A 16,198-nucleotide genomic window follows, 5' to 3' on the forward strand; every position below is an offset into this window, starting at 1 on the left:
CAGAGAAGGGACAAAAACGTACTGGAAGAAAGCTGGAAAGTGATTTCCAACCTAATGCAAGGGCCATTGTGGCCCTGGTGCAGGCCTTGGGAGGGATGTAACAGGTGAAAGGCAGCAGGTGTCTGACCTAGCCTGGCTATTCTCATCTTTGACACTTGACTGCGTGAGTCAGAGCGGCCTAGGCCAGCTCCTTTGCCCTCTGCAGAGGATGCCTGTATTCTCACATGTTCATTAAGTAAGTGGTAAAGATCTCTCAGGCCTTTTATCCAACAGAGCTCCTTTACAGCACTGCATGTTATGCTGTGTTTGCATTGCACTTCACAGGAAAGGTGGTGGCAGCCACAGTGACACCCTTTGCTGGAGTTCTGAATTTTCAAATCATTCCTCAGAAGATGTCTAAGGATGCTTACTTTCCTAATACTGGACTGGTTTTCTTTGATTTATCACATTTCTATTTTTGGAAAGGCTTTGCTTGAACATTATTGAAAAAAGAAAATCTGAACAAAAAAATCCCTTTGGAAACCCACAATGTACCTTCTCTCCTGCTTGATAGAGACCACTGTAAAAACATAGCCTGATTGCTCAGCCTGCTTAGAATGTAGAAAACAATCTTGGCATAAGTTGCCTTCCTTTCTCAAGTTCAGTTCTCTTCATAAGAGCTTTTTAAGACTGACTATAATAGAGACCAATGTCTCTCAGTGTTCTGCAAGTGTGAATTAATTAATGCTTTTAAAATCCTTGTGTGGGATAGTTGGTAAGTCCTTTTATAATCAATATAAAGGAGGATAAAATGTGATACACGATACGTACCCTGCATCAGAAACTGGAAGAAGAGCACAGGAAGCAGTAAAATTCTGGCATTCTAATTCAAATGTTGCTCCTTCTCCTACATTAATCTTTTTCTTTGACAGATGTTTACCAACACCTGTCACTCACTGGACAACACTCCAAAGCCAGTTCTGAAAGGCATGTATGGTCTGTGTCGTACATATAGACTTGGCTATCTTGTCTCCTTGCAACAGTGGATTCTTTGTTGATGATGGAGAATATACCCTGGTAACTGCACACTAATTTAGTGCTGGACAGTTGCTGGTGTGCTGCCTGGTTTGTCCTTCTTGCCAAGCACAGAAAGCAGAGTGTGCTACTGAAGGGCACTCGGTGTCAACCTCAGGGAACAGCTTTTTTCAGACAATTAAGGATTTCTCCAACTACTGCATCCACACAGCAAATCCATGTGCGTTTTGCCTCAGTGGAGTACAGGTGTGTAACATGCAAGTCTCCTAATTTACTCCTACCTTGCAAGCTGAGCAAACAGCCTTGAGCAGATAGGACAAAATTCAGCTATTTTGGTTAAGCACACTTAAAAGGAATCAGTGTAAAGGGGGAGCTGCCTGAGCATACTGAAGCTCTGCATCAGTACAGCTCTGAGAGCACAGGTTTTCAGCGGTGACGTTGTGAACTTCACTGGGCACTATCACCTGAACTGGCCAGTGCAATGCAAGCCAGAGCGTGCACACTGTTGCAGTGAGAAATGGGGTGAAGTTTTCCTTTTTCAGGTGGATAACCACTACTGTAAGGCCCAAATCCTGGTCCTACTGGAAGCAAAGACTTGGCTGTGTTGTTCAGTGGAAGCATTCATTGTTTCTGTGATGACATAATTATTCCAAACTATAGCTATTGTGGACCGTTTCTCTCATGGCATTGGTCCACACCAGGATGGGTTTGTGCTTTGCTCCTGCTTCTTCCTTTATGTAAACTCTGTTGTCAGCTATTTTTTTCCTTGTTTTTCATCACTAGTGTTATGTGATAATTCTTATGAATAATGGGCAGAGAATTCAAGAGAATAACTCTGCAAATGGTCTGGGGCTTAAATTTTATTCTCACCTATACCAGAAAAAATCAATAAGTACTTGAATTTCAGTAGCACTAGAAGGAGTATCCAACAATTTAGGCCAGAAGAAATCTGACTTCCATGATGCAGTTATGTGATGGATCTGAACTAAAATCTAGTAATTCAAAATTTCCCATACATATATGATAGATACATGATCTTCCCAATAGTCACCTGTTATTCCCTAATAACCAGTATGATATATTGAGGAAGTACCAATTCCACAACAACTTTGTATTTTACCCACTCTTACACTCTTCCCTGGGCATCTGCTGGAGGGCAATGTCAGAGGTAGGATATCATGCTAGATGGACTTCTGGCCTGACCTGAATGTCCATTCTACATGCTTATGTTCTTAGGTACCAAGAGCAGATGATAGGGCTTTTATCACTGCTGTATGTTGCTCTCAGATATTCTCCACCTGGCATTTTAATATTAAGAGTGTGATGTCAATCACACATTCTCTGGAGCAAGCAGGAAAAGTGAGAAATTTAAATACCATTGTTTGGGATGCTATTTGTTATGTCCAGATCACAAAAAAGAGAGATGTCTTGTGTATTTGCAAGCAAGAGGCACAAGAGAGGCTGATACAGTAGTTAAGCCAGGCATGGCCAATTTCACAAAATGAGAATAAAAGTTGGTTCTGTCCAAAAGTCATAGCTGCTGTGTTTGTAGCACAGCATTTTTCTCATCTGGTAACACTAAAAAGGAATTGTAGCTGGCTGGCAGGATCTCTTACCTAGGATGTCAGAGTGCAGGACAAGAGAGAGACTTGGGTAGGCTCTGTTTTGTCTGTTGTCTATATTTACTCTGGACACCTGAGAGACCCACACTCACTCTGCCTAAACCACAGTCCATCTTCAAGTCACAAGATCCAATCTCTTATTTTATCCTGGAACCCAATGCATCATACATAAACTGACCAGGCTGTATTTCCCATGTCAGAGCAGGAATCTAATAGAAAATTTAAAGCATTAGACTGAGAATCAATCTGGTTCAAGCCCACAAACTACCAGCATGGCACAGAATAAAACACAGGTAGGTCTCCTACACAGTGAAGTTATCACAGAATCACAGGGGTTGGAAGGGACCTTTGAGAGATCATCAAGTCCAACCCCCCTGCCAAAGCAGGGTCCCTAGGACATACTGCACAGGTTGGCATCCAGACAGGTCTGGAATATCACCAGAGAAGGAGACTCCACACCCCCCTGGGCAGCCTGTCCCAGGGCTCCCTCACTGGGCAAAAGTTCGGCATGTTGATGCAGAACTTCCTGTGCTCCAACTTGCAGCCATTGCCCCTTGTCCTCTCCCCACAGACACTGAAAAGGGGCTGCCCATTTCCCCTGCATCTCATACTTAAGATATTGATGAACATTAATAAGGTCCCCCCTTAGTCTTCTTTTCTCTGGGCTGAACAGCCCCAGCTCACTCAGCCTTTCCTCATAGGGGAGATGTTCCAGGCCCTTCATCATCTTTGTTGCCCTCCAATCACATAAGGAAATAGGGTGTTACGTTTAGATCACTCTTAGATGTTCAGATATTTTTTTTTCCTATTTAGTTTTATTATGATTATGAGAAGGAAGAGGAAGAGGAAATTATAAAAACAAGGTGGGAGAAAAGACCTGCTCAGTCTGAAATACTTGCATCTGCACAGAGAAGCGCGAGGACAACAGCATGAATTAAGGATAAACATGGAATCATGGAATGGCATGGGCTGGAAGGGACCCCAAGGATCACAGAGCTCCAACCCCCTGCCACAGGCAGGGACACCAACCTCCAGCCCTGGAGCTACACAAGGTTGCCCAGGGCCCCATCCAACCTGGCCTTGAACACCCACAGGGACAGGGCATCCACCCCTCTCTGGGCAGCCTGTTCCAGCCCCTCACCACTCTTTCTGTAGAAAAACTTCCCCCTAATATCTAATTTAAACCTTCCTTCCTTTAGCTTTAATCCATGATGATACAGTATCACTAGAAAATGTCTCTGTGTGCACAAGCTATTGTCTATCTCTGTTTCCCCTGCTTTTAAATGAAGAATAGTCTGCTTGTTAGTGAGTGGGAAGTGCCAGACACTGCAGTGTTGGGATATACTATTACTTCATCAGAAGAGAGAGCGATCAGGAAATTCAGGCATTGGTGAAGATACACTTAGACCTTTTTAGATCGATTGCAAGTTCAGTACATATAATATCCCAGTTTTGGCAATCTGGTGTTCCAGAGCACAGGAAGAGTGTTACATGTTGCACACATTAGGCAACCCCAGTCTACAGAATCAATTCAAAGCAGCTGTCGAAGATCAGAATTTTTAGGGGAGCTATAGGGTGAATTCCTCCATCTATACATCTTTCTTTTTTTTTTTTTTTTGGGAAGGGGGAATGCAAAGGAGGAGGGAATGAAAAATTGATACTGCTCTGTGCTCCAGATGAAAGAACAAACATAATTTTATTTTCTTTAATGACTGCACTGGATTCTGAAATTAAACCCAGCGGGTAAAAAGATCCTGTGCAGATTTCAAAAGAGATCATGTAGTCTGTCCATGTGCTAAGGCAGGCACATTTTTTAAGCCCTGCCATGTTCTGAAAACTGAAAAAGGGTTATCCCTGTAAGCATTTTGCTTTTCAAAGCCATCTATCTCTCTCCACCTACCCCAAATCAGTGGATATTCCAAAATAAATGTCATCCTAGCTTTAAATGTCATTCTGGGGTTCCTCCCTCTAACTTTAGAAGGAGAATTCCTGTATACTCTGCATTAAATAACATTAGAGCTTAACATACAGACAGCACTCTCTTTTTTTAACCTCTCAGCAGAGCCAGACAAAAAAAAACCCACCAAAAGAGCCAAAAAACAACCAAAAACCCTCAGCCACATAAATAACTGAATATAATCTCCAGTACAGATTTTAAACCAATTGAACTGAGAATAGCTAACCTTCATTCTGAACTCACTCCAGCTGCAGGTTACTGCAGTTAATTGCAGAGCACCTGGTCTAAGCCTCAGGTATATGAATCATCCCCACAGCACACCTTTCAATCTTTTATTCTTATGTAATGCCCTGGGGCAGCTGACAGTGCCTGTTTAAGCTTTGTTCCTAGTGGGTGTGCCAATACGCTGTCAGAATTCCCTTATTATATGCAAAAAGAAAGGTTGTACTTTAAAGCTTGTGTGTATCTCTCCAAGGCTGTGGTTTGAGGATATGCTGTCTGCAGTAGCAATACTGACTTAACACGTACCTGCCTTCCCTCCAAAGGAGCCTCTGCTGTGTGTTGCTGCTCCCAGGCTTGGTGCTTGTCCCCCCAGTTTTGCTAACACAGCTGTTTGTGGGGTCAGGCTGTGCACTGGATCAGGAAATTCAGTCATCTTAAAAAGCAGCCCTACCAATATTGACAGATTCTTAACAGCAGAATGGTGCATAATATTACATTAGTATTGCTTCTGGAATCATTTCTCAAATGGTGGCCTGTGAGTGTGGATACATAAAGCAGTGTGTATAAGTATTTATGTATATACACACATGTGCCCTTTTATTTGGATGTGTTTGTAAAATGGAAATATTTTCCAATGTCTCTGCACACAGGCATTACTTAAATCCTTTTAAACCCACGGCCAGTTCTCTTTAAGCTCTGTTTTAACTCTGTGAGTTGCACAGCCTTTATCCATGGAAAGCCTGTTCTTGGGCACAGGTTTATTTATACCATCAACAGTAAAAAGGCAAACTGAATTAACTGTTTACCTAAATACTATAATTTATATGCATATAACATATGTACAACCATGTGTGTTTTATAAATAAATACCTATGTGCACATGTATCAGGCACTGAAATGCCTACAGGGTCTTTTGGTATGGGTGAACTACTTGTAGATACTTGTAAGTTCTTGCTAGTCTGGGATTGATTATGTCCTGCTTATTAAAGCGGTTTGCAACTTTAAGCTGGTAAATATCATTTAAAAAGGGCAGGACAGTGTTTTGAAAATAGTTGGTCACTTATCTTGCACAGACATAGCTATGAAAGTACAGCATTATTCCTCTTACCATATATTAACTAAATTACATTTCTCTACCTAGGTTTAATGCAATTGTGTCATATGACATCCTTCAACTACAGGTGATACGTAGATAAAGAACACGAAACTAAGGGATATAAAGAAGGGCAGTGGAGAAAAAGTTGTGAAGAGATGGTAAACAAGCTGCATTGAACATGCACTTTATACACAAAATTAATGATAGTTTGTCCAAGAACTGTAAGGAGGACTGCCTGGAAATTATAAAACTGCCCTCTCTTTGGCAACACTGATTTCTTGTTTCTTTGATGTGTGTTAGCACAGAAGATTAGGTTACTCCTTAAATTACACACAAATAACAATCAGACATTGTCACAACAATCTTGATGTTGTCATCTTTTCCATTATGCCATTCCACTACACTGGGTGGCAAACTACCACTCAAATATCAAAGTACATCCTCATAATGATTATTATTTCAAGCTAGTTATTTCCAGCCTGCCTGATAGTATTTTTTATTGCCTCTTGTTTCATTAAAAGTCCCCTATCCAACAAGTCCATTGTGAGCGTAAAGCACTGAATTTCTGATTTCACAGCATTTGATTTTTGCCTTGTCCAAGAGTAATAAAGGAACAAGCCCAAGGGAAGTGTTTAGCTATGTATTGTAAGTCTTCACAAGCAGAAGCCTTCTGAGGAGCTGGGATGCTCACCTCACAGCCAAATCTGCTTCCACAGAAATCAACAGCATCACTCCTGCTGACTGACATAGAGTCAGGACATTGTTGCTGGAGAGGTCATGTTCAAATGCAACTCTGGAGCCTACAGTGGGACCACACCTCAAGAGTGAGTGACAGATCCCAAAGAGCAGAGCATCCAGCTGCCTTACAGACTACAGGTCAGTTTCATTATAGAGAAACAAGAATTTCTATCTATGATGCCTGGTTTAAAGCAGATAGTTAAGTTTGATGACCCATAGGAAGATTGCTGACTTTATCCTAAGCTATGGATAAATTTTAAATAACCTAACAAGCTTCCTTAGTTACATTCTATTTACCAGTCACAGGGCATTAATCCAATCAATATTTAGACAATCCGAGATCATTATGGTGTATCTTCCCTCCTTTTAATTATCACTGATTCATTCATTCGAGAGGATGCCTCATGATATATTGTAATGACACTGATGTGCATCTACCCTGATATGACAGGAGAATCCAAATCACACAATGTATTATCTAAAATAGTCTACTTAAGTCATGCCTGAAGTTATCTACTGTAAATTTAGATCATCTTTTTGTTTTTCATATTTTCACTGACCTTGGCTTTCACTTTATTAAAAATTCAACTTGAAATTCAATTTTATGATACTTAATGTTATTGGAGTAAATATGGGTTTATCAACAGTTTGTTTATTTTTTTCCCACTTCGCTTTTCCTTGTCAAAATAGTGAAATACAGTTGCCATAATCTCCCTATTTCTCCTGGTCCCAGAATCTTTCTTCCAATTCTAGAACAAGTGTTTATAAAAATGTTCTGTCAAAGATAAAGCAGAGAATAGACACATCCCTTCCTGACTCTTATGATGAATACTTGCTGACATAGGTCATCAACTTTATAGCATTTATTCCAAACAAAAACTTGCTATTATGTAGCAGGGGTTATCTGTAACAGGGAAAAGAAAAGAGGAATGCTTGCTCTTGTTTCTATAGTTCAGTTGGATTTTATTTCTATTTAGCTGATATTACAGTGGAAGCCCAAGTGGTTGTGGGGTTTTTGTGGGGTTTTGTTTGTTTTCTTTAGAGGGAAAGAAAAAAGTGTGCCCTTCATTTTGTTCTGATCTTCTAAATGAATTAGCTAGAAGCAATCTATAGTGACAAAATCCAGTCTAAGCTCTAACAGTTTTGACCCATCTGTCACTATGAAATGTCCCATGAGAATTTGCTTACTGTAACCAAGCTTTCGTCCACAGAGTATCTTCCTCATTAGTGGAGATACTTCTCTAAGCCTGGGATCAAACTACATTATGAAATGGTAGCACAGGAGAAACCCACCCAAGTTTATGGGCTAAGGCAAGTAATCAATCAATGCAAACAACAGTGCCATACAGACAGGATTTAATAAGAAGAATGAATGGAACCAGCTAAGCCCCCAGGGACAGATGAACTTACTTCTCATTTTCTGTTTATTAAAACCATTCATATCAATTTGTCATGTGGAAACATTTAGTTCATTCAAGCACAAGTGTAATTTAAAAATCCTATTAATAATGTTTTAAAACACAGACTGTCAAATTCTTTACTCACAGGTGATAAGGGAACCAGAGTGGCAGTTTAAGATATCTAATTCTAATCTCAGTGCAAGATTTACTAAACAATGGGGCAAACCCACACTTTCTGTAAATTTTCTGAAGCCAATGTAGTTACAGAAGGCATGAATTTAGAAAAGCACATCCATTCACTGCCCTCCAAAGGCCAGATACTAACTTCTCTGAAGTTGCTAAATGTTTTTTCATCAATCTTCTGAGATTCATCTTTCTGTTTGTTCTGTGAACTGATTTTAAGAAACTTATGAGAGTTCCTGAAAAAACACTCAAAAAGCATTTTTTATTTCCTCAGGAGTAAGAAGCATCTTTCAAGATCTTGCAGTACTGAGACCAAAGGATACTTGTTCTGGCTGAAAGGCTCATTCTTCTTCTGTAGTTTGCATACTCACTGCAGGTTTCCTTATCCATGCTACCAGAAGCAACCAAAACACAGACCTGCTTCCTTGGGCAGGACTAAACAGGGCCATTAGCAGTTGTGGTCATTGTTCTCAGGAGAATGCTCTTTGCAGGGCACTTAGTGGGGAAATTTATCCCAAAAAGGTGAATTGCTAGGGAGAGTGTCCTGTGTCGTGGTTTCACCCCAGCTGAGAGCTGCATTAGTCCTCCTGAAAACGTACATATTTTAATGAATTGGACAGATCCCATTTGACTCAGTGTTTGAGGGCCATGAAGATGATCATAGGGCTGGAGCACACCCCCTACAAAGACAGGCTGAGGGAGCTGGGCTTGTTCAGCCTGGAGAAGAGAAGGGACCTCATTGCAGCCTTCCAGTCCCTGAAAGGAGCAGAGAAACAGGAGGGGAATCAGCTTGTTAAAGGGCAGAGACTGGCAGGACAAGGGGGATGGAATGAAGCTAAAGGAAGGAAGGTTTAAATTAGATATTAGAGGGAAGTTTTTTTACGGAGAGTGTGGTGAGGGGCTGGAACCGGCTGCCCAGAGAGGGGGTGGGTGCCCCGTCCCTGGGGGTGTTCAAGGCCAGGTTGGATGTGGCCCTGGGCAAACTTGTGTAGCTCCAGGCCTGGAGGTTGGTGTCCCTGCCTGTGGCTCTGTGATCCTTGAGGTCCCTTCCAACCCAGACAAGTCTATGATTCTATCTGTCTCTGCAGTGAGTTCCAAACCTGCTGAAGTGTCATTTACTTGTACTACCTATAATTCAGACCCTATATATGTCAGTTTTAGAATATGACAATGTCTCTGTGGACTTTAGGAGAGAGTAATTGCCAAAGAGCAAGTGTGGCCTAACTTTGCCTTACCCTTTTAAATTCATCACCAATGAGCCAGACACTTAGCCCTAGCATAACATCCATCTTCACATATGTAATTAGTATCACACCTACAGGCTCTGTTTCTTTTAAATAATCCTTTGATGAATGCTAGAGATATTAAGCATATTATTAGAAGGAGATGGTGCTTAGAAGCAGCAAAATATGCTATGCTTCCTGACTGCTTTGTTCTTTTGAATTATTGCATGGTAGAAACTCCCCCCAAAACATTTTCTCTCTTCCAAAAGAATACACAAAATGCTGCTACAGGTTTAGCAGAACTGTTTCAGGTTCAAGCAGCTACTAATAATCTAAGGCAGGATGGAAAGGAAAGGCAACCTCAAACTCTCAAAATATTCAATAAACTTATGGTTCAGGAATAGCTCAATACATGACAGCCTATAAACCTCAAGGCTGGGAATTGAAACAACAGCTCAGTATGAAGTGACCAGACCAGACCTCCCTCCTTAAACTAAGAGACTACAGTATCTGGTAAAGTTTTACAGCCCTAACAAGATCTTTAACAAATTAAAGCCACTGGAACTATGACTTTGTTCTTTCTTTTCTAACTGCCCACCTTCCAATTTCTATCCAGCAATGCTGCTGCCCAACGGATGGTTTTAATTCAGGTCCCAGAACTGTACAAAGCTTTGTATTCATACAGAAAACCTTTCCAAGAAGGATCGAGATTTGTTGGAGTTAATTGTTGTAAAAGCTTTGTTATAATAAAGACCTCTGTCATTTTTGTATCTTTTTTAATAATTGTCTAAGTCTATTAGAATATATTCATAGCTGAGGGAAGACTGGGATCCTTGTGACTGCACTTATATTTGCATTATTTATGTAGCAACAAGAAGTAGATAAGGCAAAGGAATAAGATCCTTGATCATCACCTCCTTTGATCATCTCACCCTTCCCCCACCACTTATGCAGAGCATACCATAGAGGTATTTTGGTTCCTAACTGGAGTTCCACATAGCAGATCCAGGAATACTACACCAAAATTTCCCCAACACTTCATGGGGTTGCTATGTTCTGAGGCTTTACTGTTACAGTTTCATCTTTAAATCACATTCCATAAACTGTCTTTCGATTCTGTTCAGGAGAGCTCTTGGTTTTAGCATGAGGCTATCAGAAAGCAGCAAATTGGTATCAAGACTTTGCATACTTAAAGGAAATGAAAAGCACATTCATACACATAACAGGATGTAAACCATGTCAGTGAGCAGAAAGAAAATGCTAGGAAAATCCTTTCCTATTACATGTATGGAGGATTTGGGCTTAGTTCTAGATAGTTTGAATTCATCATCGGGTTTGGCATGTGCCCTTCCATTGCTTACACAGGAGCCTAAGAATCAAACAGAAATCCTGAGGATGTTGCACTCGAAATCAGATCTGCATTTGTTAGGGAGCTTTCATGGTCCAGGTGTAAAATCTCCAATAAACATTAGACATAACTCAAACAGAGAAAACCACCTCCTAGTTTGACAAGCTGCTAACCACAAGGCCACAAAGTACAAAGAAGCAGCTTCTGACATCAAGACACACGGTATTCTTAACTGACAGCCATAAAACCAAAATCAGTCAAAACACATTCTGCACCAAGGCTTGGAGCTGCATTTACTGCACACTGAATACACAAGCAAAAATTCCAGTTTCTGAGCCTAAACTTGGAATAACATTCCTGAAATATCCTCTTTGCAAGTTTAAATCTTATTAAATGCACTTTGGAAGGTGCTTCACTGTCTTTAGTGATTATTCTCAAAAAAGTAAAACAACTTTTTATCCCAACTCAAAACCCAGGCAAGAACAGTATTTGGACAAAAAGATCAGAGGTTCTTAGGGTGTTTGTGGTCATTAAAAATACAGGACTCACAAATAAGGTTCCCAAAATGCGTAGTGAAAATATATAGTAATATTTGACCACTTCCACTTAGCTGAACATTTCTTCGTGATGACTGGGAAAACCTCCCAATGAAAAGTTTTCACATTTTCTGCAATAACATCCCAACTATAAATGACATTTTCCTATGAGATGCTAAATCTCTTATGTAGAGTCTTTTTTACACTACAGCAGATTTCCTAGAGTGTTACAATCTGTGTTTCATGACTTGTAAATTTAACAGACTTTCTCTTCTAAGATAAATTAATATAAACATTGTGGAATCTTTTACCTCTCATAGTCTCTAATACCTTGTACAAATCTGTGTGTTTCCTTAATGACTGTATCTGTGAAGGAACATGACTGCCAACCCAAATGTTTCTATTTCCACTGAAACTGGTGTTATGATGCTGGAAGAGTGCAATAAAACTTAAAAAGGCAAAAAATTAGAAGCCAGAGGAATCTGTGAAGGAAAAGCGTGTGGAGTCCTTGTTAACATTGTTGGACAGTGCAGACTAAAAATACATCACCATGGACTTTACTGGGCGTGGATCAAGCTCAGCAGAGAAGTTCAAATGGCAAGCAGTTCATGAAAGTTGTGTTAATGCATCAGTTACCAATTATGGGATTTAAGAGTTGAGTCTGATGATCCATAACCATCGCTTATTCATGTCTATAGGGAATCAATTTGTTTGCCCTCTGCTAGTTCCCAAGCTTTGAAACAGAAGTGCTGTACAGTGAGCTGTCTTGATGAGAATGAAGCCTTCTCACTTGAACTTTCATTAGGAGAACCAGAATTGAATAAAACTCTTTCCACCCCTATACCCATGTTGACACAGATGAGGCTTCAGAACCCATTAACTCTGTCTCCATATGCAAAACCAGGATTTTTTCATTTCCTGTAACTAACCAAGTTGGTTAATGATGCTTTTTCATTTCACATTCTATTGTACTTTATTACACTAGTCTAAAAGAAGAGATGAGAGACAATATCTGGGAGTCAACTCTGATATAACTGTGAAGGTGAGAAATAGGGAAATGATGTTATTTGCATTCAGCAACATCTTTACCTTTACACTATTAGCTGTATATATACAAAAATAAAAATATGACCCCACTCCTTGAATGACATCTGCATTATTTGAAGTTTGTATATACTTTATTCTTATCCTATCTGAACAGTAGCCTATGGACACCTTTTCACTTGTTCAGTTGGTTGAGCTTGCCCCTCAACATCTAGCCAGCATTAAGCTTAATTCAAATGCTGTGATAGCAGCACAGGGTTTTATAATACTTAGCAAAAAGTATTAATTTTCTTACAAACTTCCTGGATACCACATTCACTAAGGTAAAAAAGCTGGAGGGGTGAAGCAGTGTGCCAGTATAAAACTTTGTTTTCTTCTGCCAAGGAAACTGCTGTTTTCCAGGCAGATTCAATTAAAGGCAATGGATGTTACCTTGAGGAGCTACTTTGTTTACATTTCAAAGGCCTAGTCCTCTTGTTAGACTGATAGTGTTTCATGCAGCTCCTTAATGAAAAGCATTTGTTTGGTATTATACCTCAACAGCAAATTAGATTCTCCCGAGACAGTTTGAGTATGTGAGAAAGTCTTAGTGACTGCCCAGACTTCTGTGGTGTCATTAAGATAACGACCTCTCAACATCTGCTCTTTCAAATGCTGTTCTCAAGGAAAACATAAAAATTATTCCCATCTATTATGGATTTAGAAGGTTTATCACCCCAAGTGGGTTTAGATAACTGATTCCCCCCCAAATTGCTGAACTCAGCTTGAAAAAAATGACAATAGTGAACATTTTGGAAGTTTTTCTTACCCACTAACTTTAATGTCACTTTGTGACTGTGACAATGCCCTGTTAGAGCAAGCATCAGTGACAGCTTTTTTTTTTCAGAGGGTTTTGGAAGGGTTCTTACCAATGAAAATGATGGGAAAATGGTCAGGAAAATGACTGTAACCATGTTAGATGTGTCCTGCCCCTTGCTTCTCTTGTGCTACAAAGGCTGCTCTCTGCCTCTGCTAAATATTTCCACTACTGATGGCTAGAAATGAAAGTAAAAGTCTACCTGTAAGTTCCATTCAATGAATCTTTCTGATAACATCCAGAGAAAACTGCAAGATCTCCACTGAGTATGAGGAGCAAACTCTGCTGTAGTGTAAAATAGCTACAATAGGGTTACAATAAAGGGAAGCTAGTGAGGAAATGTTTAAATTACTTTAACACTCATCCTTTTGGTGGCTAGCACATGTTAGAAAATAACTGATTTATGTGGTGAATCCTGTTCTGGGGTATATGCTGATCAACAATCCCTTCAACTAACGAACCAGCTAAACTCTAAGAATCTTAAAATGGTCTGTGTTGGAAGGGACCCCAAGGACCACAGAGCTCCAACCCCCCTGCCACAGGCAGGGACACCAACCTCCAGGCCTGGAGCTACACAAGGCTGCCCAAGGCCCCATCCAACCTGGCCTTGAACACCTCCAGGGATGGGGTACCCATCCCCTCTCTGGGCAGCCTGTTCCAGCACCTCACCACTCTCTCTGTAAAGAACTTCCCCCTAATATCTAATTTAAACCTTCCCTGCTTCAGCTTCACTCCATGCCCCTTGTTCTGACAGTCTCTGCCCTTTTAAAAAGTTGATTCCCCTCCTGTTCCTCTGCTCCCTTCAGGGACTGGGAGGCTGCAATGAGGTCCCCCCCCAGCCTTCTCTTCTCCAGGCTGAACCAGCCCAGCTGCCTCAGCTTCAATTCATAGGGGAGCTGCTCCAGCCCTCTGATCATCTCCGTGGCTCCTCTGAACCCTCTCCAACAGTTTCACATCTTTCTTGTATTGCAGGCCCCAGATCCAACACAGGACTCCAGCTGGGGCCTCACAAGGGCCCATCTAAGAGCTGTGCTATGTTTTCTGTTATTCCTGGCATGCTATTGCAATCAAGTTGGGAGCGCTCCCTGTACAAAGCATGGAAGATCCACCCCAGTACTACAGATATATTTAGAAGAAAACACCCTTGTTCGGATTTATTTCTATTCATATCACAAAATCTCTTTGGTATTGCTTGTCACATACAGAAACTGAGAGTGAGTCACTCCCCAAGTTGACATTCAGTCACTGGGCCTGCTAAACAAGGTAATTTTCATGTTGCCAAAGAAGGCTAGAAACACTGTATCCTCAACCAGAAGAGCCTGAATGACAAGTGACTGATATTAGGAATTCCTTGTGTTCAATCAACTCCCCTTGATGTGAGATAAAGAGAGTTGATGAAAACAGACAGATCCCAGTTTCAGTCTTCTCTTGGGAAGAGGGAAGACCTTTTTTACATAGGGACAAATTCCTTCCTGGCAAAAGGCTTTTTACTTTAGTGGAATTATACCAAGGATGAAAACAGGTCATCTTGTTTTGTACTACATGCTTCACATCAATGATGAAATAAACTGGGTCTCAAAGGAGAGGTGATAAAAAGTCAGCACTTGTGCTTTGTTGTGATTTCTTTTAAACTATAAAACCTTCTAACACTTAGTTTTAAAAATATATTAGTTTGATTTATCACTGACTTATGCAACACACTGTGCAATGACAACTGAGCTTTTCATGGAAAATAAAACACTACTTTCTGAAATCATCCCAACCCAGCACAGCATATGTCTTGTAGCCCTCACAAAGAAACCAGACATCATCTGCATTGAGTATCCAACTGGAAGGAGGGGGAAAAATAAATTAAAAATAAAAAAAAAAGAACAAAGGCTTTCTAATTATTCTGGATATCTCAATTTTTCTATGCTTGATTTGTGATGCTTTAATGAATCTTGATTCTCAAAGAAAACAAAAAGAGCTGGGTACCTGCCTAATGAGAGTTAGGCATATCACACTGGGCACCCAAAGCCAGTCTATGGGAATGTTCTAGGACAGCCAGTATAGCTGAGTATTTGTTTTATTTTATGATTCTCTCCTGTTCTGAACTGCAGTTTTTTAACCAGAACGTCTCTTTTGTACTACTCTGAATATATTTATAGGACTCTGTAGTAATGGCTGCAAATGCTACAGTCACACTACCGAGTCGGCTGTGTTGCTTTGATCATCCTATTATTTGGGTTATTTTATGACAGTTTTAAATGGCTGAGAACAGCACAAAGATGACTCAATTGTATCATTAACCAAGAAGAGCAACTACACGTTAACAATCTCTAAGTACCCCTGAACAATGTAAACAGGAAGCCTGGTGCTGGAAATCCATTTTGAGGATTTCCACTGTTCTTTCAGAGAATGTTTCAGTGATCCTAGGTCACAAAGAGAGACACAAATTAAAAATAATCTTCACAAAGTGCCAGTTAGGAGTTCTAACTGTTGCTGGACCAAAAGAATAAACATTTTCAGCAGTTGTTAAAAGAGATTTTATGTCATTACCTTCAACAGAACTACATGAAAATTGTCACAGCATTTTAATTTAATCAGAATAAACTCCCAGTAGTATGTCTGACATAATGTGTATGATACCTGTGATCCATTTTCATGATTAAAAAGGTAACATCTACTACACATTAACAAGAGAATTGGGTAAATTAAAAATGAAATTTAGACTTTAATAAATATCCTGTCCAAATCAAGGCAGTCATGAGTTATTCTTGTAGAGGTCATAGATCTACTAGAAGGTTTTTATTCTACTATAAAGATTGGCCAGAAATTTGGCCACTGAGTCAGTCAGAATCTTAAGATGTGAAATGGCAATAACTAGGGCTTACATGAGACATTCAGAAAAAGATGAGTTTTTTGTATGGGAAAGTAGCTTCAAATCCAGTCTAGAAACAAAACATGAGGATTTGCTCAT

The sequence above is a fragment of the Gallinula chloropus genome (assembly GCF_964237585.1).
Source record: "Gallinula chloropus genome assembly, chromosome: 17".
NCBI lineage: Eukaryota > Metazoa > Chordata > Aves > Gruiformes > Rallidae > Gallinula > Gallinula chloropus.